This window comes from Ursus americanus, chromosome 25 (assembly GCF_024610735.1).
Source record: "Ursus americanus isolate L20-20 chromosome 25, mUrsAme1.1.p, whole genome shotgun sequence".
Classification (NCBI taxonomy): domain Eukaryota; kingdom Metazoa; phylum Chordata; class Mammalia; order Carnivora; family Ursidae; genus Ursus; species Ursus americanus.
Genome location: NC_142151.1, coordinates 38,537,877 through 38,563,819, shown reverse-complemented (window position 1 = coordinate 38,563,819; position 25,943 = coordinate 38,537,877). Strand labels below are relative to the sequence as shown.

The 25,943-nt window shown below is 37.6% G+C and overlaps 1 long non-coding RNA gene across 1 annotated transcript in view; it reads right to left on the bottom strand.

The window, feature by feature from the left end:
• Window positions 1–25,943, bottom strand: part of LOC123794822 (uncharacterized) — a 152,020-nt gene that overhangs the window by 110,960 nt on the left and 15,117 nt on the right. Inside the window, exons 2-3 of the long non-coding RNA XR_006780262.2 lie at window positions 18,720–18,824; window positions 18,025–18,115 (exon numbers count right to left, since the gene is read on the bottom strand). This is a non-coding gene — a long non-coding RNA (uncharacterized LOC123794822). The remainder of the gene's footprint in view (window positions 1–18,024; window positions 18,116–18,719; window positions 18,825–25,943) is intronic.

The following is a 25,943-nucleotide window of genomic DNA, read 5'->3' as shown; positions in this document are numbered from 1 at the left end:
CCAAGGCCACACACATAAATATTCCTTAAAAACACCAAATGACATAAAAAATGCCATAAAGATATCTGCATTACTGTTTTCAATTTATTATGAATGTGACTTAAATTTCCAAAAATGGTTAAGACAAACAATCAACAGAACGTCCCTCTAAGAGTTTACAACAGAGATTTTAAAACTTTGTTTTATTTAGGCATCATAATTCATATCCTATAATTTCCATGGTATTTTTAAAAGTTCTACCCTGATGCTCTCTCAAAAACAAACAAATAAGCCCTCAAGTAAATGTCTTACTTTGGCTTTACCTTAACACTGCGTTTAAAAAATAACCCACACTGTATCCGATGGTAAAGTCACCCCCACACAGTCACTTCACTTCTTACCCTCTCCGTGAGAACTTCTCTGCCTTTAGCTCCATAGCCACGGGGATCGGCCCGTGCTGTGCTCTTTTATTCTGGTCTCTATTTCTTCTTATTATGTGTAGGTCTTGCCTCGCCAGGTTCAGCTATGATAATGAGAAACAGCACTGAAGAATCCAAAATACCACCCACGGCTCTTTTAAAGTTTCTCGTAGGACCGAAACTACACCAGACATAGATGTTTATTAAATTCTTAAATTGAACTAGCTTCAGACAGTGTGTGGGGTAAAGAACAAAAGACTCAGAAGTTATAAAACTCAGGTCCTAGCTCAGCTCTGCCACTTACCAGCTGGTGACACTGAGTAATTCACTTAACATCCTTGAGCCTTCTTTATTTGTAAATGTTAAAAGTTAAGGGGCGCCTGGGTGGCTCAATCGGTTAAGCGTCTGCCTTCGGCTCAGGTCATGATCCCAGGGTCCTGGGATCGAGGCCAACATTGGGCTCCCTGCTCAGTGGGGATCCTGTTTCTCCCTCTCCCTCTGCCTGCTGTTCCCTCTGCTTGTTTTCTCTTCCTCCCCCTCTCTCTTTCTCTCTCTCTCTACCCACCGCCTGTCAAATAAATAAATAAAATCTTTTTTAGAAAATGACGAAAGCTGGACCTAGTCCAGTCAGTCCCTTCCAGTTAATTCTATGAAAATCAAGGTTGCCTTTAGATATTCCTTCCAGCAATTACCTTCAAAATCTCTCCCTAAAAAGCACCTAACACCTTAGGTCTGTTTTCAGATCTAATTTCCAGTCACTCACTACTCACTACTTACCACCATTACTACTACTACCACTACCACTACTACTAGTAGTGCTTCTATTATTAACATAGTATTCATTGAGTACCTACTATGTGTCATCCCTGTGCTTCCCTTGTATTATCTCATTTCACACTCACCTCTCTGAGGCAGCATACCAATCAAAACCTGCAGTGCAAGCTGTAAAAACCAATTTTGGCTCATTTCAGGCTATCGGGCAGCTCACAGGATTTGCGGGAGAGTTAGAGAACCACTTTGAGGTTCTATGGGCAGGAACCCCGCTGCACATCATCCCGCTGCACTAGTTCGATGAGACGGCCCCTACTGCTCTGGAAAGTGGCTAGGCAAGCCTCCTCACCCCGGACACTGAATGCCACCACGGGCACTTCCATTCCTGCCGCCACTGCAGCCAAGGGAACTCAATCCTTCTGCCATCATCCCCGTGAGAAGTTCCCTCTGACCTGCAATTCTGGGGCCGGTGCCTGCAGCCTAGACGCAAGGGAGGCTGAGAGCGCAAGCAGCTGGTCCTGGATTGTGAAGGTGTTCCTTAAACGAAGGAGCGTCCACATGCCAGGCAACCAAAAAGAATGACAGATGACCACTCTAAATATCTCCCCTACCATAATTCCTATTTTTTTTTTTTTAATCAGGAACATTAGGCTTAGCAAGGTTAAATAACTCTCCCAATGTCATGGAGATGGCAAGTCAGTCGTCTAACCCCAGTAATGCTCTGCTCCCTTCAGTCTGGATGACTTCCACTGAACTTGCAGACTTCAAGAACAAGTTAGTTTGGGCTGTAGATTTCGGTTATCTTCATCATCTTCATTATTGTCATCGCCATTATCATGATATTTAAAGATAGAATCTACAAAGTTGTGGCTCAATGACCAATCCTCCCACAAACCCCCGACTCAGCGGGATGTATCTGTTGGTAACAATAGAGAGGAAGATATATTTCAATTAAAACATTTTAAAAGTAGTTCCCAGGGACAGAAATGAGAATACGTAACTCCAGACTGGGGCAAAATCATAACTCATAACTTGAGAGCCAAAGATCAGTGGCAGAGCAGTGCTGGAAGCAAGCATTTTCAGCTCCTAAAGAAGCCATCACTTTGCAAAGAAACTCGGTAACAAACCTCCAAATTGTAATCTGTTTTCTCTGCAGCTGTTTCCATTGTAATTATCAAAGAGGAAAGCTTCTGGTCTTCTGATAATAATTAAACCCCTTGAGTGGGATCTGTATCAAGAAAGACCGAGGAAAGCGTCCTCCTCCCCCTCCCACACACCCTCAAAGGGCATCTTCCAGAGTGTAAGAGATCTGCTATGCAGTCAGGTCCTGGTCACCTGGGGTATGGCAGGAGAGAGAAAAGGCCAGCATGGGTAAGTTAAATCTATCCATTGCCCCCAAACCACACTGTATGTTATGAGCATCAGTTTCCTCCACTGCGAACCCTGTCTCAGAACTTAAAATGAGAGACAAAATTTCCAGTTGGGGGTTGCAAGATTCCTGCCCTCGTCCCAGCTCTGGCTGCCAGTCCTCTTCAGTAGAACAGGTAAAGGACCCAAAAGCCAGCACAAGGGGGATGGCAGGGACAATGAATCCACTGGCAAGGAGAATCCACAGGAAATAGGAAGGCAGTTACTTCTGAAGGAATCAGGGATCAAGCTACATTCTTGCTCCCAGAGCATGAATTCCTTCATGTGATTGTATTCAAATATTGAGCTTTGATCAATTTCTAGAAATTATTTTCATGTCTCTAAACCCATATGTACGATCTGCTCCATCTCACTGGAAAAAGTGTGTGAAATATGTGTACTCACTTGCCCTCAGTCATCTGATTCTAATTTAAACACACTTCCCAGCTTCCTCCTCCAACCATAACTATTCATTGCACTGAACATAATAATTCGCTTAAAACAAGCAATAAAAGGAGCAGAGCTTCCTTCTGTGGCCAGGAACTTTCCCAAAGCCTAGGCCTGCCAACAATGACATGCCTTTCACTCTAGTGCCTTTACAACTGCTAATAAGGCCTGTGGGTCCCTGGAGCCACAGCTCTTGGAGACAGAAGGCAAAAACAACAAAGAGGACGGACTCTCAGAGCAGTCATTTTGTTAAATGCCCCATACCAAAAACCCTCTACTCTTGGCAAGGGAGAACCCACCAAGAGACTACTTAAAGATCAGACACCAATAGAACTTTGAGAGAAAATTCCATATCCTGAATGATTAAGAATGATTCTTTTTAAATAAATAATAATGGTTTTACTTGTAGACACTTGGCAACCATGCCAAGATTATTTTTGATAATCAGTGGATTATCAAAAGAGGAGGATTATTTGTAGGGATTTTGAAACAATGGGATAAATTCTGGAAAGGCCTTTTGCTCTCATTTGTAGCCTTGATTGACTTAATTTATTTTATACTTCCAGGGCTTAAAGTACTATGATCAATAAATGGATAGCCCCAGCAGTGAATCAACTAAAGAACTTTGGGCCCTGTTTTGGGTCCATCACTCTGAGAAGGAGATGAACCAAATTTGAGAGTGTCGAAGGGCTATCACAATAGAGAAGAATGAATTGCCCATGATTGCATAGCCAAGAATGTGGTCATCTGACTACTCAGGGCACTTTCTCCTCCATCTTTGAATTACATGCTTTAAAGAACAGATACATCAATTTGGTGGGGAACAAAATGTTATGAGATACCATTGTTAGCTGAAAATACCCCACTCAGATTGAGAAATATACACGATGAGGCACCTTCATCACAGCTCTTCCCCAAATTTATTTGTAAATGCCATTCTAATACCTGTCTGAAGCTCTCTTCACATAAAGTGCACCCTCTCCTACTCTCTGCTTCCCCAAATTCTACTCAGCCTACTCAGAGTAAGCACAATAATAAGTAGTAAGTACAATACTCCAGGAAGCCCCCTTTGATCACTCTGTTCTTCGACACCTCTCCATTCACCAAAACAGAGGCAGCACAGCCAGGAGGAGACAAATGAGGGTTTTAGTCAGACGATACAGGTCTGAATTCAAAATCTGCTTTTTACCAAGTATACAGGTTTATGAGTATTACTTACCCATGAGGTAAGATTGTATGTTTTGCTCATATCACGTTTAGTTTAAAAATAAAACCAAATCTTTTCAGCATTATTGTCTACCCAGAGCTTCCCAAACAGTATGCCAAGCACATTATAGCCTAAGAATGGATTACATGGGTCATAATCGGATCTCTTTGTGATTTGGGGAAGCCAAGGAGAGCTTGAGGCAACTGGGGTGACCAGAGTCTTCCGGGCTTGCCACTTTTGGCCATGGGCAGCTACAAGTTCCTTGGTTTCCATAAAAGACAATGTGATGAGTTGTTTCTAGCATTTCCTGCTCCAGCTAGCATGCAGAGCACAGTGAGGAGGGTCCTCTACTGTTGGGTCATCTGTGTCAGCAGCCAGCTTTGGAGTAGCCACCACCCATCATGAATGAGAGACCGGAGTCCAAAGTTGCAAAGGGCAGACCAAGGTAGGGCCAGTGGTGGAGTCAGGGATGGGAAATTAGTCAAGACAGAAGCTCCTGGAAGGCTTATCTCTAAGCAGCAGATCCAAATGTCTTCACCTATTTTGGATAATTTGTCCACTTAAGGCTGATCTTAACTTTCTAATATTATACAACCGAGTTGCAGAAGATTTATTTAAAAGACATCACGTGATGGGGCGCCTGGGTGGCTCAGTCGTTAAGCATCTGCCTGCAGCCCAGGGCGTGATCCCAGAGTCCTGGGATCGAGTCCTGCATCGGGTTCCTCTGCTGGGAGCCTGCTTCTTCCTCTCCCACTCCCCCTGCTTGTGTTCCCTCTCTCACTGGCTCCCTCTCTCTCTGTCAAATAAATAAATAAAATCTTAAAAAAAAAAAAAAAAGACATCACATGAAAAGTGACACTACAGAAAACATCAGAGTAGAAAGTTCCAGGAATCAGTACCTCCTCCAAAACAATCATTGGCAAGAACCATCAGAATCAACTATTTTGGAACTCTGGGGTCTAGTTAAGCACTTGCAGCATCCAAGGGAGGGCCCAGTTCAGAAAGAGGCCAATTACGCTGTATGTTAACTAACTGGAATTTAAATTAAAACTTGGGGAAACTTTAAAAAAAAAATTAAAATAAAAATAAAATAAAATTCAAAAATTTAAAAAAAAAATTTAAAAAGAGGCTGGTAAATTTCAGTGAATATTAGTATTTTGCATAGCAAATACTATCTCCTACTACACCTTTGCAACAGGCAGCTAAGAGGACAATGGCCTACTTTCCAAATGTGGCTTGTGGGTACCAGGGCGCGATATAAAGATTTTATCCTCCAAACATCCATGAGTTATGCATTTTGATCTCTCTGGTGGATCACTGAGGGACAATCACAGAGGGTGGCCATTATTTTACAGTCTTTTGGGGCTGAGGCCAGCTTCCTTGATGGAATTTGTCAAAGGATTTAAAGAGATAGACAGCTTTTTTTTCTTCTTTTCTTACTGAATCAAGGCATTTAAGGAAATCTCTGCCAGATCACTGACTGGCCACAGAAATAGTGGAATAGAGAATCTAGTGACCACACATAACAAGGAATATTATTTCTGGAAAATAAAAAAGGTTTGGGAAAGTATCCAAACAAATGATAACTGCAGCCCTCAACAAATAATAACAGTAATCCTTAAGGGGAAAAAGAATCTGATTTCCACAGTTACCGCATTACAATATCCAAAGTGCCTGATGCACAATAAAAAAATTACAAAGCATATAAAGGAAGAGAAAAATATGGCCCATTCATTGGGGAAAAAAAGAAATTGACAGAAACCATCCCTGAGGAAGCCTGGATATTGAACTTACTAGATTTTAATTTTAAATTTAAAGATTTTAAATTAATCATCTTACATATGATCAAAGAACTGAAGTAAACCAGGGATTAAGAACTACAGGAAATCTGAAAAATGCTATATGAGCAAGAAAAGACTATCAATAAAGAGAAATTATAAAAGGAACCGAACAGAAACTCTGTAGCCAAAAACTATAATAGCTGAAATTAAAAATTCACTAGGGGGATTCAACAACAGGTTTTAGCAAGCAGAAGAAAGTATTGGAGAATCTAAAGATAAGGCAATTGAAATTACCCAGTCTGAGGAGCAAAAAGAAAAAAATAATGAAGAAAAGTAAACAGAGAATAAGGGAACTCTAGGACACCATCAAGGAGACTACTATTCATATCATAAACATCTCAAATGGAGAAGAAAGGGGCAGATAGATTATTCAAGGAATGATGGCTGAAAACGTCCCAAATTTGATGGAAAACATGAATCTACAGTTCTAAGAAGTTCAAAAAACTCCAAGCAGATTGAACTCAAAGAGATTTACATTGACACATATTATAATCAAACTTTCAAATGACAAAGACAGAGAGAGAATCTTAAAAGCACAAGAGAGAAGAGCTTTGTCATGAATAAGAGATCTTCAATATGATTTACAACTGATTTCTCATCAGAAACCATAAAGACCAGAAGGCAGTGGGAGGAAATATTTAAAGTGCTGACAAAAAACAAAAACAAAAACAAAAACAGAAAAAACTGTCAACCTAGTCTGTCAACCAATTCTCTATCTGGCAAAAATATCCTTCAAAAATGAAGGCAAAAATTAAGACAGTTCCAGATAAACATAAGCTAAGGCAGTTTGTTGACAGACCTGCCTTACAAGAAATGCTAGAGGAAATGCTTCAGGCTGAAACAAAAGGATACTAGACAGTAACTTAAAACCATAGATAGAAATTAATATCAGTGATAAAGATAACTACACATAGGTAAATATAAAAGCTAGTTTTTTTATATTTTTGTTTATACCTCCTTTTTGTTTTCCTATATAATTTAAAACTAAATGCATTAAAAATAGTTATAAATTCATGTCAATGTATACACAATATATAAAGATGTAATTTGTAACAATAACAACATAAGAGGGGGAAATAGAACAAGATAGGAGCAGAATTATTAGTGTATGCTGCTGAAGTTAAGTTGGCACCAATTGAAACTATGTTGTTATAAATTTGAATATTAATCCTAATCCCTACAGTAACCATTAAGTAAATAACTTTTTTAAAGATCCAAAGATACAAATACGTTACAAGTGAAAAGTGGAAAAAGATATTCCATGCAAATAGTAACCAACAGAAAGTGTGGTAGCTATAACTAATACCAAACAAAACAGATCTTAAGTCAAAAATTGCTGCAAGAGGGGCGCCTGGGTGGCTCAGTGGGTTGGGAGTCTGACTCCTGATTTCAACTTGGGTTGTAGTCTCAGGGTCATGGGTTCGAGCCCTGCAACAGGCTCAGCACTCAGTGTGGAGTCTGTTTCTCTCCCTCTTTTTCCCTCTGCCCCCCCACCTTGGATAAACAGATAAATAAAATCCTTTTTTTAAAAAATTGCTGTAAGAGACCAAAACAGGATATTATATATTGGCAAAATGGCCAGCTTATTAAGATGACATAACAATTATAAATATGTATGTACCAAATAGAAGAGCCCCAAAATATATGAAAAGAACACTGACAGATGGAAGGGAAAAATAGGCAGTTTTACCAATAGTTGGAGACTTCAATGCCCGACTTTCAATAATGGATGAAACATCTAGACATAAGGTAAATAAGGAAATAGAGGACTTGAATGACACTATAAACCACCTAGACCTAAAAGACATATATAGAGCACTCCATCCAACAATAGCAAAATACATAGTCTTCTCAAGTGCACATGGAACATTCTCCAAGATAGACTACATGTTAGGCCATAGGTCGATTCTCAACACATTTTTGTTCCAACACATTTTTAAAAGATTGAAATTATACAAAGTATGCTCTCCAGCCACAACAGAATGAAGCTAGATGTCAACAACCAAAGGAAACTGGAAAATCCACAAATACATGGAAATTAAACAATACGCTCTTACACATCTAATGGATAAGAGAATAAATCACTACAGAAATTACAAAATACTTTGAGATGAATTTTTTAAAATACTAAAACTTATTGATGTAGCTAATGCAGCGATGAAAAGAAAATGTATAACTGTAAATGCCCATATTATAAAGGATGAAAGATCACAAATCAACACTCTAACTTTACATCTTAAAAAACTAGAAAATAAGAGCAAAGTCAATCCAAAGCTAACAGAAAGAGGTAAATAATAAAGATTATAACAGAGATAAACAAAACAGAGAATGGAAAAATAACAGAGGTAATCAACAAAATTAAAAATTGGTTCTTTCACAAGATCAACAAAATTGACAAATTTTAAGCTACACTAACTAAAGGTAAAAAGAGAAAAACATGCAAGTAACTAAAATCAGAAATGAAAGTAGAGATATTATTACAAACCTTATAGAAATGGAAGGAACTATAAGAGAATGCTATGAACAATTGTATACCAACAAATTAGATAATCTAAATGAAATGGACAAATTCCTACAAACACAGAAATTACCAAAACAGACTCAGGAAGAAATGGAAAATATCAATAGACCCATAACAAGTAAAAACATTGAATCAATAATCAAAAACCTCCCCACAAAGTAAATTCTGGAACACAATAGCTTCCATGATGAATTCTACTAAATATTTAAAGAAGAATCAATACTAATTCTGCTCAACTCTTCCACAAAAATAGAAAAGAAGGGGATACTTCCTAACACATTTGATGAAACCTGCTTTACTGTGTTACCAAAGCCTGCCAAAGATACCACAAGAAAAGAAAACTGCAAACCAATATCCCTTATGAACATAAATGTGAAAACCCTCTACAAAATACTAGCAAAAAAAAAAAAAAAAAAAGATCCAGTGGCACATTAAGAGGATTATATACCACCATTAAGTGAAATTTAACTCAGGAATGCAAAGGGCAGTTCAACATAAAAAAAAAAATACATATATTAAATGTAATATACCACATTAATAAAGGTAAAAAAAATGATCATCTCATTAGATGCAGAAAAAAACATTTGACAAAATTCAACATCCCTTTATAGTAAAATACACTCAGTAAATTAGGAATAGGAGAGAACTTCCTCAACATGATGTAAACTTGAACATTTATGAAAAATCAACAACTGATATCATACTTAATAATGGAAGACTAAAAGTTTGCCTCCAAAGATCAGGAACAAGAAAAGGATGCTTGCCTTTACCACTGCTATTCAACATTGTATTGGGATCCTAGCCGGAACAATTAGGCAAGAAAAAAGAAATAGAAGAATCCAAATTAGAAAGAAAGAAGTAAAATTATCTCTATTATAAATGACATGATTATATATAGAGAAAATCTTAGAGATCTACAAAACAAAAACAAAACAAAACAAAACAAAAAAAACCTACTAGATGTAAGAAACTCAGCAAAATTGCAAGGCACAAGATCAACACATAAAAAACAGTTTGATTCTATACAACAGCAATGAATAATCCAAAAAGGAAAGTAAAAAAAAAACCAATTCTATTTGCAATAGCATCCAAAAGAATAAACTACCTAGGAATAAAATTAACCAAAGAGATGAAAAACTTGTACACTGAAAAACTTGTTCTCCATATAAAACAACGCTGAAAGAAATTAAAGAAGACCTAAATAAGTGGAAAGACATCCCATACTCATGGATTAGAAGAAAATATTGTTAAGATGGCAACAGTTTTCAAAACAATCTATAGAGTCAATGCAATCCCTATCAAAATTCTGAAGTTCTTTTTTATAGAAAGGCAAATAAATGCAACCCTCAAATTCATATGGAATTGCAAGGGGCCCAGAATAGCTGACACAATATTGAAAAAGGAAGACAAAGTTGGAACATGCACATTTCCTGATTTCAAAACTTACTACAAAGTTAGAATAATCAAAAGAGTGTGGTATTAGCATAAGGTCAGACATACAGACCAATGGAACAGAATAAAAAGTCCAGAAATAAATCCATGCATTTATGGACAACTGATCTTCAACAGGGTTCCAGGAATACTCAATGGAGAAGGAATAGTCTCTTCAACAAATGATTCTGGGAAAACAATATCCATATAAAAGAGCGAAATTTGGACCCTCAATCTTATACCATACACAAAAATCAACTAAAAAAAGATTAAATGTAAGGCCAGAAACTGTAACCTAGAAGAAAACAGAGGGAAAGTATCATGATATTGGTCTTAGCAATGATTCCTTGAATATGATACCAAAAGCACAGGTAACAAAAGCAAAAATAGACGATTGGGATTACATTAAATTAAAAAGCTTCTATAGCAAAGGAAACAATTAATGGAGTAAAAAGCAACCTATGGAATGGGAGAAAATAATTACAAATCAGGGGCATCTGGGTGGCACAATCAGTTAAGCATCCAACACTTGGTTTCAGCTCAGGTCGTGATCTCAGGGTCGTGAGATCAAGCCCCACATCAGGCTCCATGCTCAGCAGAGTTTGCTTAAGATTCTTTCTCCCTCTCCTTCTGCTCCCCATTCTCTCTCTAAAATAAATAAATAAATCTTTTTAAAAAATAATTACAAACCATTTATCTGATAAGGTGTTAATGTCCAAAATATATAAGGAACCCCTACAACTCAAAAACAAAAAAACAAATAACCTGGTTAAATATAAAGAACTTACACAACTCAACACCCAAAAACCAAATAACCCAATTTAAAACTGGGCAGAAGATATAAACAGGCATTTCTCCAAAGACATCCAAGTGGCCAACAGACATGTGAAAACATGCTCAACATCACTAATTATTCAGGAAACGCAAATCAAAACCGCAGTGAGATATCACCTCACACCTGTCAGAATGACTAAAATAAAAAACTCAAGAAACAAGCATTGATAAGGAGGTAGAGAAAAAGGAACCCTCATGCACTATTGGTGGGAATGCAAACTGGTACAGCCACTGTGGAAGACAGTATGGAGATTCCTCAAAAAATTGAAAATAAAATAACCATATGATCCAGTAATTAACTACTGGGTATTTACACAAAGAATACAAAAATACTAACTCAAAAAGATACATGCACCTCTCTGGTTATTGTAGCATTTATAATAGCCAAATTATGGAAACAGCCCACATGTCCATCAATAGATGATTGGACAAAAAAAATAGTATACACACACACACACACACACACACACACACACTGGAATATTACTTAGCCAAGATAAAATAATGAAATCTTGCCATTTGCAATGATGTGGATAGAACTAGAGGGTATTATGCTCAGTGAAATCAGAGTAAAAAAAATACCACATGATTTCACTCATATGAAGAATTTAAGAAACAAACCAAGAAAAAAAGAGATGAACCAAAAAACAGACTCTTAACTACAGAGAACAAATTGATGATTATCAGAGGGGATGTGGGTGGGAGGATGGGTGAAATATGTGAAGGGGATTAAGAATACACTTGTTAAGATAAGCACTGAGTAATGTACAGAACTGTTGAATCATGATATCGCATACCTGAAACTAATATAACACTGTGTGTTAACTACTGGAATAAAAATAATAATAATAAATAAAAAATGGAGAAAGGACTCGAATAGACTTTTCTCCAGAGAAGCCATTCAAATGGCCAATAAGTATATGAAAAGATTCTCAACATTTCTAATTATCGAGGAAACACAAATTGAAATCACAAGATATTATCTCACACCTTTTAGGTTGGCCATTATCTAAAAACCAAAAGGTAAGTGTTGGCAAGGATGTGGAAAACTGGAACCCTTCTACACCATTGGTGGGAATGTAAAATCTTTAGCCACTATGAAAAACAGTAGAGAGGTTTCTCAAAAAATTAAAAATATAATTACCATATGATCCAGAAATCCTACTTTTGAGCATTTTTCCAAAGAATGGAAATCAGGATCTTTTTTTTTTTTTAAGATTTTTTAATTTATTTATTTGACAGAGAGAGAGAGAACTAGAGAGAGAGGGAACACAAGCAGGGGGAGTGGGAGAGGAAGAAGCAGGCTCCAAGCAGAGCAGGGAGCCCCATGCGAGGCTCTATCCCAGGGTCCTGGGATCAAGCCCTGAGCCAAAGACAGACACTTAACGACTGAGCCACCCAGGCACCCCCCGAAATTAGGATCTTAATGTGGTATCCGCACCTCCATGTTTATTGCTGCATTATTCACAATAGCCAACATGTGGAAACAACCTAAGTGTCCATCAATTGATGAAAAGATTTTAAAAATGTGATACATACACATAGTGGCATGTCATTCAGCCTTAATTAAGAAAAAAAAAAAGGAAATCCCACTGTATGTGACAACATATATGAACCTTGAAGACATTATGCTAACTGAAATAAGCCGGTCACAAAAAGACAAACACTGCATAATTCGACTTACATGAAGTATCTAAAACAGTCAAATTCATTGAAGCAGAAAGTAGAATGAGGGAAGGGAAAAGGGACAATGGCTGTTCAAGAGGCAAAACATTCCAGTTATGTAAGATGAGTAAGTCCTAGTTATGTACAAAATGTGCTTATAGTTAACAACACTTTACACTTAAAATTGTGTTAGGATGGTAGATATCATACTATCCGTTTTTACCAATAAACAAACAAACAAATAATAAATGAATAAATAAAATACATGAATACATAAATAAAATATTTTAAACCATACCATTTAACACTCATTAAGATGGCTATAACAATAAAAAGAAAGAAAAGAGAAAATAAGTGCTGTCAAGAATGTGGAGAAATAAGAACCCTCATACATTGTTGGTGGGAATGTAAAATGGTACAGTTTCTATGGAAAACAGTTTGGCAGTTCCTCAAAAAAAGTTAAATGTAGAATTATCATGTGACCCTGAAATTCCATTCTTGGGAATATTCTCAAAAGAACTAAAAGCAGGTACTGAAACTCAACTTGTTCATGCATGTTCATAACATTCACAGTAGCCCAAAGGTGAAAACACCCCAAATGTCTAACAATGGCTGACCACATAAACAAATTGCGGCATATACTTACAATGGAGTATTATATGTCCATAAAATGAGAGGAAATATTGATACATGCAATAACTTGGATGAACTTCAAAAACATTATGTTAAGTGAATTAAGCCAGATACAAAGTCACATATTGTTCAATTTCTTTTATGAAATATCCCGAATAGGCAAATCCATAGAGACAGGAAGCAGATTGGCAAATGCCAGGAGACGGAGGGAGAGGGGCATGGAGTGTGAATACTTAATGGGCACAAGGTGTTATTCGCAGGTGAAGAAAAAGTTTTGAAACTAGAGGGAGAAGGTTGTTGCACAACATTGTGAATATACTAATGCCACCAAATTGTACACTTTAAAATGGTTAATCCTGGGGCGCCTGGGTGGCACAGTGGTTGAGCGTCTGCCTTGGGCTCAGGACGTGATCCTGGCATTATGGGATCGAGCCCCACATCAGGCTCCTCCGTTATGAGCCTGCTTCTTCCTCTCCCACTCCCCCTGCTTGTGTTCCCTCTCTCGCTGGCTGTCTCTATCTCTGTCAAATAAATAAATAAAAATCTTAAAAATAAATAAATAAATAAATAAATAAATAAATAAATAAATAAATAAATAAAATGGTTAATCCTGTGTTATGTGAATTTCATCTCAATAAAAAAACTTCATGTGAATTCTACAAATTAATGTTTCACCGCTATTTGAAAAACTTGGAAAGTTAATTTCATTTTTCAGGAAAAGGAAAGAAATGTAATTTCAGCTACTGTCAACTTTTCAATTACGTTAAAATTTGTTTTAAATTTTGCATCACATATGTGTCTGAACCAGTTTTCTCATGAACAGTGGTTCTCAAGGCTTTGAAGCCAGCATCATTAGAATGTCTTGTTCAGGAATTGTATGTAGCCATTTCAAACAGAAATGTTTTTTAAAAAAATTATGTTCATAAAAGCAGTTTCAAGTTTCTCCTTGAAATATTTGAAAAAAAATGTTTGGAAGAGTTCCACAAATTCAATATTTTGCATTACATTTTTCTTACTGCAATTGTACGGTATAAAAATGTTTTTGTTTTTTACCAAATTCCACATAGGTAACTCTCAACTACTTCCAAATTTATCCATATACCACTTCAGTAATTTTTTCTATGTGTACCATGGTGTGAAAAATGTTAGGAATTTGGAAGGTATCTGCCCTTCAAAATTAATGAAATACTGTATTGTACTTTTTATTGTTAACTTTTGTTTTCTTGAGCAGATGAAATTTGCTCAAGGGCTGTGATCATGCCCTCAGTTGCTGGACTTCTTTTGTATTTTCCATAGCAAACCGTGTCGGGTAGCTCAACTCCTTGTTGAAAGAACTGAATCACTAGGAAAACGTTCCACTCTTTCAGGTTGATGCAAGCCTGGCCTTGAGGTGTTTACTTTGCAACAAGCCCAAGATCACATTCAGAAAGACACATGGTAAATATTTGGCTGTCTAGAGAATCTCAAGAGCTTTCTCGCTTTTATGTGCTCTCAGCTGTGGTCTTGCTGTTCCCTCACACCTCCAGATGACTTGTGAGCCTTGGGCTCCAGATGTGCCTGTGACTATCGACGGAAGTCGTAGCAGCTCGTGGAATATCATCCTCGAACTGGAGTCATCACGTGACGATGGACAACCCACTCAACAGACAGGAAAGCATGAATGATTCCTCTGTGGAATTTTAACTCTAATGGAGACGGAACAATCTATATTGTAAGGACCTGAAACAAAACAAAACAAAACTCTCATCTCAACACCCACTCCTCCTGGGGGAAAAAAAATGTGTGCTTTGATTTGTTAGCCTGTTTCTAATTGAGAAATATATCCGAACATCCAGCTTTACCAAAATTGGAGTTTTAACTATACTTGCATGCTGCATTTCCAGAAACTACACAGGAGTTTTCTTCTCCTACTAACATAAAGGAAGTGGCGGAGGGATCTATGCTGATGTGCAAGAAGAGAGATATTCTGGGCCAGATTGAAACGTAGAGACAGATTCCGGTAAAGTTTGTCTGTGTGGTAGTTTTAAAATAACACTTCATGAGGTGCCCAGCTTACAAGAGACTTCTTAAAAATTCTACAGAGTAAACAATAGCTCATAGAAAGACAGAAAGGACAAGCGAGGACTGAGCTCATTGCCAGGTCTTAAGGCTATTTTTACTCACAGAATGAGAGGGGTAGGGGTCAGGATATATGGGCTCTGGCTCCTTAAGTGTCCAGCATTTCCACCTAGGTGTTCCCGCAAACCTCAGAAACACACACCTAGTTAAAGCCGGCCACATGCACTTATTTCTGGAGAGACTCCTATGCCTCAAATGGAACATACACTTAACATTTTTTTGTCCACGTTGCAGTGGGCCTCATTCCAGGAACACATTCTGTCCATCATGGCTGGCCGACCCTCGTGATAGACCCCTGGAGCTGTCATTGTCACCCATGTAGGGGGTTACAGCTAACATCCTGCCATTTCTGGGATATTTTTTTTTTACAATAAACTAGCCTATCACTGAGACCTTAATTAAGGGAGAGGCTGAGGGATGGAAAGGGGTGTGTGATAAACAAGCTAGTGGCACTGACCTTTAGCTGACCAGGGGAAGAAAAAGACAAATGATTTCCATGAAGCTAAGGACATGAATCTCTTGAATCACAGTTTCCTTACTATGCCATCCACATTTCACCAAAAGGGAGAAGGAAGGAGACACAAGGGAATTTTAGGAGCAATAAAAATTTTCCATTTTTGAAATTCAATCTTCTCTCCAGCAAGGGTATTTCAGTCTAAGATGTGCTCCCCTTCCAACAGGGACACACTGAGCACAGAGCACTGGAAGGGGAAAAGCAACATAGAAATCAGAGCCAATTACTACACTTTGTAGATGGGGACACAAAAATGTCCCTTGTTCCAATCCAAAAAATGAGTTGATGAGAGAAACCAAGGTTTCTTGGCCTTGACTTGTTTTCTTTCCACTTCGCCACATTCCATGATCAATGCAGAATTCTGATCTAAACTGTACCTTATACTGGGAATCTTTCTATCTACTTCCATTAGCCAGACCTTCAGGAATGGAGGAGCGATAACCTTGGGCTGTACAACAAATGAATTCTGTGAATATAAACCCATCCACGAAAAACCTATTTCTTTGGACTCTGTACTTGCCAAACCACCATCATGTGATTACGTTACTCCCTCTGTTGCTTATCAACATGCTTTAAGATAGAAACTATCTATATTTGATTAACCCTGCAGTGCCCAGAATAATGTCATAAACTTTGACAATATTGGTAGGGATTAAGAAGAAAACTGATAGAGTTTAGATAGTCTGATAGCCAGAAACCCAAAATATCCAAATCATGTTCTTCCAAATATCCCTCTTCCCTGCACACTACTCAGGAAGCATATACTCAATGAGCCCCATGCTACTAAAAGTTGATCAAAAGCCTTAAATGCCAAGAAATAGCTTTCAGTTTTAGATTGGGGGAACCTATCTTGGCAGGCTTAAATAGGGTGTCCTATTTTCCTATCCCAAATGAAAACCAGCATATTCACATGTTCCTTTGAAGAAAGAGGTTGAATCTTCACAAAAGACCTTGGCTTAACTGTCCACCCAGAGATATAACAGCGGAGGCAGAATAGAAGAGTGTCTGCAAAAATGCATTGCCTTTTAATGCAGTAACCCTTCTGGTGAACATGGTTTATCAATGTCTTAGACTGAGCCAATCACTCCTGCGGCTCCTCTCCTGATGATGATCAGCATTAGATTCCACCAGGCTACTACTGATGCTCATGGCCATTAATGTGATACAAGATATGGGAACTCTGAACTCAATATAAAAACTTAACACTGCCTCAGGACCTCACTGGCAGACACCCGGATTAGAGAAGGCCACTGAGCACAAAACTTCTTGGCCAGTTCCTACCTTCCTGACTCCAATGTGAAGGAAAAAAATGTTCCCAAGTCCAGCTCATCCAAAGTTTTTGCAGAATATTTTCACAACCTCTGGAACAACAGCCACCATATACTTTCTCTTTGAGTACCCCCCAGGTCAAAGCTCATCTTGCAGAACACTCAAGTTAATCACGTGCAGAACTGGAGAATAGAATCTTCTAGTCTCCAAATCGAAAGCAAACAAATCCCACATTCTTTACTACCACTACCCCCAGGCTGGGTTTCACAGTACCTCCTATGAAGAAAAGAAGATAAAACGCAAGTGGGAATTTGATTAAGATGGATAGATTAAGATGATAGATCAATCAAAACTGAATCATAGTATTTTTTTTTTTTTTTTTTTTTTTTTTTTTTAAAGATTTTATTTATTTATTTGACAGAGATAGAGACAGCCAGCGAGAGAGGGAGCACAAGCAGGGGGAGTGGGAGAAGAAGAAGCAGGCTCATGGCGGAGGAGCCTGACGTGGGGCTCGATCCCAGAACGCCGGGATCACGCCCTGAGCCGAAGGCAGACGCTTAACCGCTGTGCCACCCAGGCGCCCCGAATCATAGTATTTTTGAGCATGCTAGTTGTTTTCTTCTTACGTTTGTATTTTTTTAATTTACAAAAAATTAAAAATATATGTATAAATGCATCCAAGTCAGTGAAATTCAGAGGAAACTTAGGGTGATTTGTTAATTGCTATGGCACATAGGTCTCTGCGTTTCAATTCTAAAAGCACTGTCTTCCACCCAATACCAATACTGGGCATCCACTATGTTCAAGGTGCTGGTGTGTGAAAGGTACTGTGAGGACTATAAGAATGAACAAGACTCAGTTCATGCCCTGAAGAATCTCACAATCAAGTAAGAGAAACAATAACAAGAATGTAAGTGCCACTAAGGCATGTTATCTCAGCATTAAAAGTCCACACTGTGACGTCATACCTCCCAGTTTTAAATCCCACGCTGGTCATGTACCGTTAGCCTCTGGATCTTGCACAGGTTCACTGACCACTCTGTGCCTCAGTTCCCTCACCTTCAAAATAGACGGCATAAAAAATAGTATCAACTTCATGAATTGTTTTTCGGGTTAAATGAGATTTTTTTTCCATGTAGGCCAAAATGGCTAGCATACATAAGAATTTAATTAATTTAGCTACAATTATATAATATATATCGGATATATATCATATATAATATATATTATATAATTATACATAATGAGTGACGTGCACAAAGTTGAATGTATATTAAGTGGTTTAAACAACTATCCCTGCAATCCGTGAGCTAATGCAATCCTTGGCCCTCTCTTGATAGATGAAAGATAGATAGATAGATAGATGATAGATAGATAGATGATAGATAGATAGATGATAGATGATGATGATGATAGATAGATAGATAGATAGATAGATAGATGATAGATGATGATGATGATGATAGATAGATAGATAGATAGATAGATAGATAGATAGATAGATAGATGATAGATTGATGGAAAGTTAATGCAGCTTTCTTTTACCCAATAGAGCTTAAAGAGGTAATTATCTCCTATTCTTACATTAAGAAAAATGGGATTCCTTTTACTTGGAGCTGTTGCCTATCTTCCTTTTCCCAGCTCTGCCTGAGATAATGCTCACCGTATTACTGTCTCCTGGGGCGGCAGGGGGTGGCGGGGGGGATGTTTCCTTGTCTTCTTTGATTGCAATGTTCTTTGGAGTGAGGATTCCAAGGTCAGGTCCAGACTAAAGCAAAAATGAACATGGTGGGGGAGAGTGTCTCTCAAGTAATTTACACAGTCTTGATCTAAAAAGCCCACTATATCAGGAGATAAAAAGCAGTGAATAATGCTCAAAACTCTAGTAACACTTATCAATAGTGCCAGAATGAACTATTCTCTGCATTTTTAAGAAAGGCCTAATTAATATAAATTATCACTGTGGGTTCATTCATTCATTCATTCAAAAAATATTTGCTGAGTACTTATAATAGGCCAGGTACGGTTATAAGCATCAAAGATATAACAGGAAACAAAACCAATGAAAATCCCTGTCTTTATGAAATTAATATTGGCAACTCAGTATCATTGGGTCTGCTATGTGCTTAGAATGATCTTTTCAGCATTGTAAGGAATACAAACTATCTCAAAGCTACTGGGCATTGATCTTCTGGTGCTTCAGAATCTTGATTAGCCATGGAGGTGGAGCGAAAATAAAGCTCACACCTATGAAGTGGCTCATTGCAGGGTAAATCAGAGCAATACACAACAGGATGTAAGACAAAAACAAGTGTGGCTTGGGCAATCAGAGCTCAAGGAACTGGAATGTACTTTGTACTCAGTAGGCACATTTGATAAATAATTTGAGCAAGCAAAGTTTTTAATAAGCAATTTTGTGGAATCTGAGTACTGAGAAAAATGGCGGAAACAAAATAGGGTGGTCCAAATAGCGTGGCTTATTTCTATTATTGCTTATTCGCTTGCTCAAAAAAGGATACTCTATAATTTACTAAAATTCAGAGTAAAATAGCACTCTGTGGCCCCTGACACTTTGATGTAACCCTACTATTTAAAATTATATTGGCAGTTACAGATTAATATTGGCCAAAGTATTCAAATTACACAAAATTGTATTTTATGTAGCCAAGTATAAGTGACTTCCAAATGCGTTTGATTTATGTCCAAGTTTAGACCATAGCCAATTTGCGGAATGCCTGACACTAAATTTACTTGATTAAATTTCCCAGTCTCACTGTTTTCCAATGATGATTTCTAACCTAGTCCTTTATTCATGTAGCTCAAAAAGCAATGATGACAGTGTTTGGGGGGCAGGGGAGAGGGTATGCGTGGGGTTTGGTTTGATTTTTTTTTTAAGTCAGAGCACCCTTTCAAGATTTATTAAAAAAAAAAAAGACATACAAAGTCAGGAGATAAATTCAAGTACCCTAATTAGACTACTTCTAACAGGGCACGTGGACAGGGCTTGCCATTTTGTTTTGGTTTCCAATACCTTGTATTCTTTTCCAATGCCATGAAAAACATATTGCCTTCTGATAAGTTGAAGTGTTGACTGCAAACATTTTTGAGTATGCTATACTCTTTGAAGACATGGTTCCTTCCCTTACTGCATTCACTGTCTATTGGCAGAAATAGGTACACTAGTAATTTAAGATCACAATCAAAAGAACACCTAACTGCTAAGTGTGACCTGATTTGAAACTCTCCAACCTCTAAATTCTACTTCAAAAAGATTGTATCCTGGGTGGAGTTTCTCCTAAACACTTTTCCCCACAAGGTAACAACGTGTACATCAGGGGTCCATAGTGAAGTAGCCATGCTTAGAGCCCTGGTAATGAATTTTGGCCTAAAAATTCCAACTTGCAAAATAACAAAAAGAAAACTAGCACATATTTTAGAAGAAAGGTCTAGGACCCAAGGAATCGAGCTTTCCAGGAAATAGAAAATTTCTCTCTTTTAAACTGTGAGCTAAATTTAACCAAGTTCAACTAGAATTACTCATAGATTTGACAATGATAAACAAATAGGCCACGATCACAGTCTTCATTCAGAGTGGCTTCTCAGCATATCCAGAAATAAGCCACAATAGGAACCAGAAAGTGACCCACTATCCAATGGGAGACAGAATTGCTAGGGCCCCTGCAAAAAAGACCAAAAAGCCACATGAGATCTACAGTTTGTGGCAGTGGATGGAGGGGCTTTCTTAAGTTATAACTACTATCACAATCATGGTATTCAAAAGACAATGCCATCACTGTAACTATATAAATTGTTAGCAACTTACTCAAATGCTTGAAAGATGAGGAGGAGAGCAAAGAGTCAGAGACATAGCTATGTGGCCGGCAAGTCTTGCTGCCCTCAGAAGATTTCTATACATAAGTGGCCAGTGACATTGCATGTTCTTCGGCAAAACAATCTCCCCACTTCAATTTAAGAAAACGCTCTCATAAGTGGGCACTTTTTTCTAAGAACCAACCCCCAGTCAGCTTTTAGAATCCTCTCCCTACCCTAATAAAACACTTTTAAATAGTTATTCACTATACATGAAATATATTCACGGACAGCCTAGTAATTCTCGAAATGATGTCACCAAATCCTCAGACTGAAATGAACCTCTAACACAGCCTCCTCATTTCAACAGATAGAACAAGAACCACTTGGAATGCCGACAGCTGTGACCAAAATGAAAATCATTTCTTCTAAAATTAGCAAGCTTCTATTACAGTATCTTCAGGCTCTTTCAGGGGTCCCGGCTGTTCTTCAACACTTCCCCAGACGGTTCGTATACCGACGGTTATGCAGACTTCGTCCCTGCGGGAAGTCTGGTCTGATTGATGGACTCCTAGCTCTGCTCGTGTATATGAAAATACTGTTGACAGCAGTCGCTACATGCCAAGATTTGAAAAGACTACTGTGTGACCAACAATCCCTTCTACTCTGTGAACCAACTGCCTAGAAAAATGGGGGGTGGTGAAATTAGGACTGAAACAGTTGAAAAAATAAAGATCAATTATTGACTTCCCACTGTACCCAGAACACTATATATGATGCACCAAAGTGAGGTTAAAAATAGGTTAATAAACTGTTTGTGATCTATTGGTTAAAATAATCTCTAAACCTACAAAAGAACCTTAGAACACGTCCAGAGCAACATTCTAAAGGATGCCTCCATGACTGCTATTTTACATTCTCAAGGAGGGTTCTCAACCAGGATCGACTTTGCCCCCCAGGGGATATTTGGCAAAATATCTGGAAACACTTCTGGTTGTCAAAGTTGAGGAGAGTGGAATCTACTGGCATCTAGTGAGTCAGGCCAGAGATGCCGCTGAACACCCTACAATGCACAGGACAGCCTCTTACAACAAAAAATTATCTGAGCCAAGATGTCCACACTGGTGGAGCTGAGAAACCCTACTCTAAGACAGTAACTGTCCAACAGAAGTATAATCTGAGCCACGCATATAATTTGAAATTTTCTAACAGCTACATTAAGGCAAAGGGAAAACAAGTGAGAGATTAACTTAATAATATCTTTTATTTAACCCAATATATGCAAAATAATGTCATTTTCAATCTGGAATTGATATTTTAAAAATTAAGATATTTTCCTTTTGGTACTGTCTTGGAAATCCACTGTGTATTTTACAATTACAGCACATCTTAATTTGGATTAGCCACATTCCGAGTACTATGCAGTCACATGTGGCTACCATATTGGAAAGTGTAGTTTCCAGAGAATTAAAAATATATATTTCACTTTGTTGGTATGGAAACAGCTGGTTCTCTCCAATTTACAAGAGATGAGAAAAGTGATCTCCCAACCTCATACTAAAGATTTTCCTTGCTCTAAACAAGTGTCATGGCAGGCACAAAATTGTGGACACCCCTAGGAAAAACTCGAAGGATAGTATGAGAGGAGCAAGTGTATTTTAAAAATAGAATTGTCCTGCCACAGGCTGATGAATGTTGGTTTCATTAATGTTATGGTAAATGAGACTGGATAGGACATGGCCGGAGAGCAATTTCGAATGCTTACAAACGTAGAACACATGGCTCTACTCACCCATTATATTTGAAATCCTCAGAATGTATTAAAACTAGTTATCTAACAGAAATACTATAAATTTTAAAGTCTCTTTTCCTTCCACCCAAAATTTAAAACAACTTTTAAATAGCCAATAAAAAAGCTCCATTGAGTGCAAGATCAGTCAGCAACATTTATTTAGCTAGCACTGTACAAAGACCATTATATTATGCAATAAAATGGGATTAAAAACAGCTCCTTTGAGTTGCTTACAATCTGCTTGGAAATAAATAAATGATAACATATGAAAACGATTTTAGGACATTTACAAAGCAACATTTTACTGAGTGCCTCTATAAACACTACTTCATACTCTGGGGCATCTTAAAATAATATGGTTCCCTTTGTTGATGTAGAAATAGCTGAATATCATAGAAATCTATTAAAATTTATTGCCCACAAATCTGCCAGCTAAACCAATTACAAACAATTGAGTGCAGGTTTATTTAGAGCACATAAGGGTAGTTAGTTAAGTAGTTTACTCTTAAAATAATTCCTCATGTGCTATCTCTACAGAAAAGGGAAATTTCATGGCTGGATTTAATAAAAATATCTATGCCACCACAAAAATGTCACAAAATAGAAAAACAACATTCTTTCTCACCTCTATTCTCAAATTATAAACAGATTCAGATGTGCCTCGAGCAATGGTACCTTTGTGAGTCAGTGGGTGGAAACAAACACCTTCACGAAGGTTAGGGGACTCAAACCACAGGCTAAAGTCTGTGTCTTCTTTTGTCTTGAATTTAATGCCAAATATATCCCCCAAATGGAAAAACACTGTCATTTGTATATATTTATCTGGTATTTTTGTAGGCAAGACAAGAGTCTGCAGTAGTTCTTAGAACTTCTGCCTGAGTTCAGAAATAGTTGTGAATGTGGACAAAACAGAAACACGCATTGATTCATTTTGCGGAAAAATTATCTCAATCATCTGGCTAGGCAGAGATAGCTAAAGATATTAGATCTCTGCCAAATGTACCTACAATCAGTTCCACTTAATCACATTTTAATTCAAGAGTTTCATATGCTGTTTTCTAAACGAATAAGGCGTTTTGTTGCAAATAATGAAAATCAGAATTATGTAAATGGTCAGAATCTGACCCCTCTCCTTAGGGATTATAAATCTTTACTACTCAGTAACAACAACAACAACGAAACCCAAAACACCTGATTAAAGAGTGGGCAAAGGACTCAGATAGACACTTTTCAAAGAAGATATTCAAGTGACCAATAGGCACATGACAAGATGCTTGACATCACTAATCATTGGGGAAATGTAAATCAAAATCACAATGAGATACCATCTCACACCCCTTAGGATGGCTATTACATACATACATACATATATACATACATACATACATACATACATGTATAAAAGAATAACAAGTGTCCATGAGAATGTGAAGACACTGGACACTTACGCATTGCAAATGGTACAGTTGCGGTGGAAAACAGCATGGTGGTTCCTCAAGAACTTAAACATAGAATTGCTACATAATCCAACAATTCTACTTCTAGGTATGGACCCAAAAGAATTGAAAACAGACCAGAACAGATATTTGAACACCCATGTTTATAGCAGCATTATTCATAATAGTCAGAAGGTGGAAGCAATCCAAGCGCCCACTGACAGACGAATGGATAAACAAAATGTGGCACATACATATAATAGAATATTATTCAACATTTAAAAGCAAGGGGATTCTTCAATATGCTAGAACACGGATAAGCCTTGAAGACATTGTGCTGAGTGAAATAAGCCAGACAGAAAATGCCAAATATTGTATAATTCCACTTATATGAGGTGCCTAGAATAGTGCTATTCATGGCTGTCAGGGGCTGGGGGAGGGGCAATGGGGGGTATTGTTTAATGGTTACAAAGTTTCAGTTAGCTGCCATCTCTACCTGATGTCACAAAGGCATCTCAAACCCAAAGGATGCACAACTGAACCCACTGCCTCCTCTCCCATACCTGCCTCTCCTCCTCTGTTCCAAACATTAGTATCACAGTTCTCTCTGCATCACCCGGTCCAACACCTGGGATCCAATTTTTCTTCTACCTTGCCCTGCATCTCACGCGTCATGAAAAACTGATTCCACCTCCTCACACCTCATAGATCTACCCCCACTTCTTCATATTTTCCAATATTACTTCAGTCCCTAACTAGACTCTGTTGTCAGTTTGGTCTTCCTCTCTTCATCCTTCACCATGTCACCAGTGTGACCCTTCTAAAATGTAAATATGTACATATGCCTTCCATGTTTGAAAAACTAAAATAAGGATGTCTGCTACTGCCTTTACAGTGAGTCCTATTGCAGGAAATAGGGGCATGGGTGGAAAGAATGTACAATAGGACCAAGCTATGTGTAATATCTGTTGATCAAGATTACATAATTCTGCTAACATCCGTATGTATCCCTGATGAAGCATTTGTGAATTACATCACCTCTGTCATAAACTGGTCTCATGAAAGAGTTCCTCCATATTTTTACACTCCATATTTTCTCACTCTTCTTTCTATTCTTAGTTTCAATAATTTTTCAATTTTCCAATTATGTGTATTATATATATATTTTTTTAAGAAAAAAGTAAGATGGCAAAAATATCCATGATATCACTAAGCAGTGAGCACAACTTGGAAAAGGAGAAAGTTGCATTTCCATAGGATGTGAGTAGGTACAAAACTTCCTGTATCTACTTCCTGCTGAAATGTAAGCCTGCTGGCATCCTGGGAAGCTGGACTGTAGGTGTTGGAAATGCAAGGGAATGTGACTAATGTCAAGTGTTTTATATTACAATATTCAAAAAGAAAGTATGATGAAATTCACAAATAGCACATTCTTTAAAAGGGATTAAATTATTATCCACACTTAATGACTTTGATTTAGAAAACATTGAGGCAACCGAAAAAATAGTATAAACAATGAATCAAGACCCATAGCTTTCTTGGAAACACAAACATACACACACACACATACACAGACAGAAACATTTATAAAGTATGAAAAGAGTCCTATTCTCAAGAACAACAAAAACCAAAATACTTAAAAATCATTTTTTTTAAATATATGGGCATGAAGTGAGAGATATGCCATGGTTCTAGATAAGAATATTGAATTTATAAAGTTAAAATTTCATTGCAATTATGGTCAACATTCTGAAAGGATTTCCTTGGTAATTCGATGAAATATTTCTAAAATTTACAGAATAAACTGAATACATTTTGAACAAATACAGAAGTTTCTTACTCTCCCCAG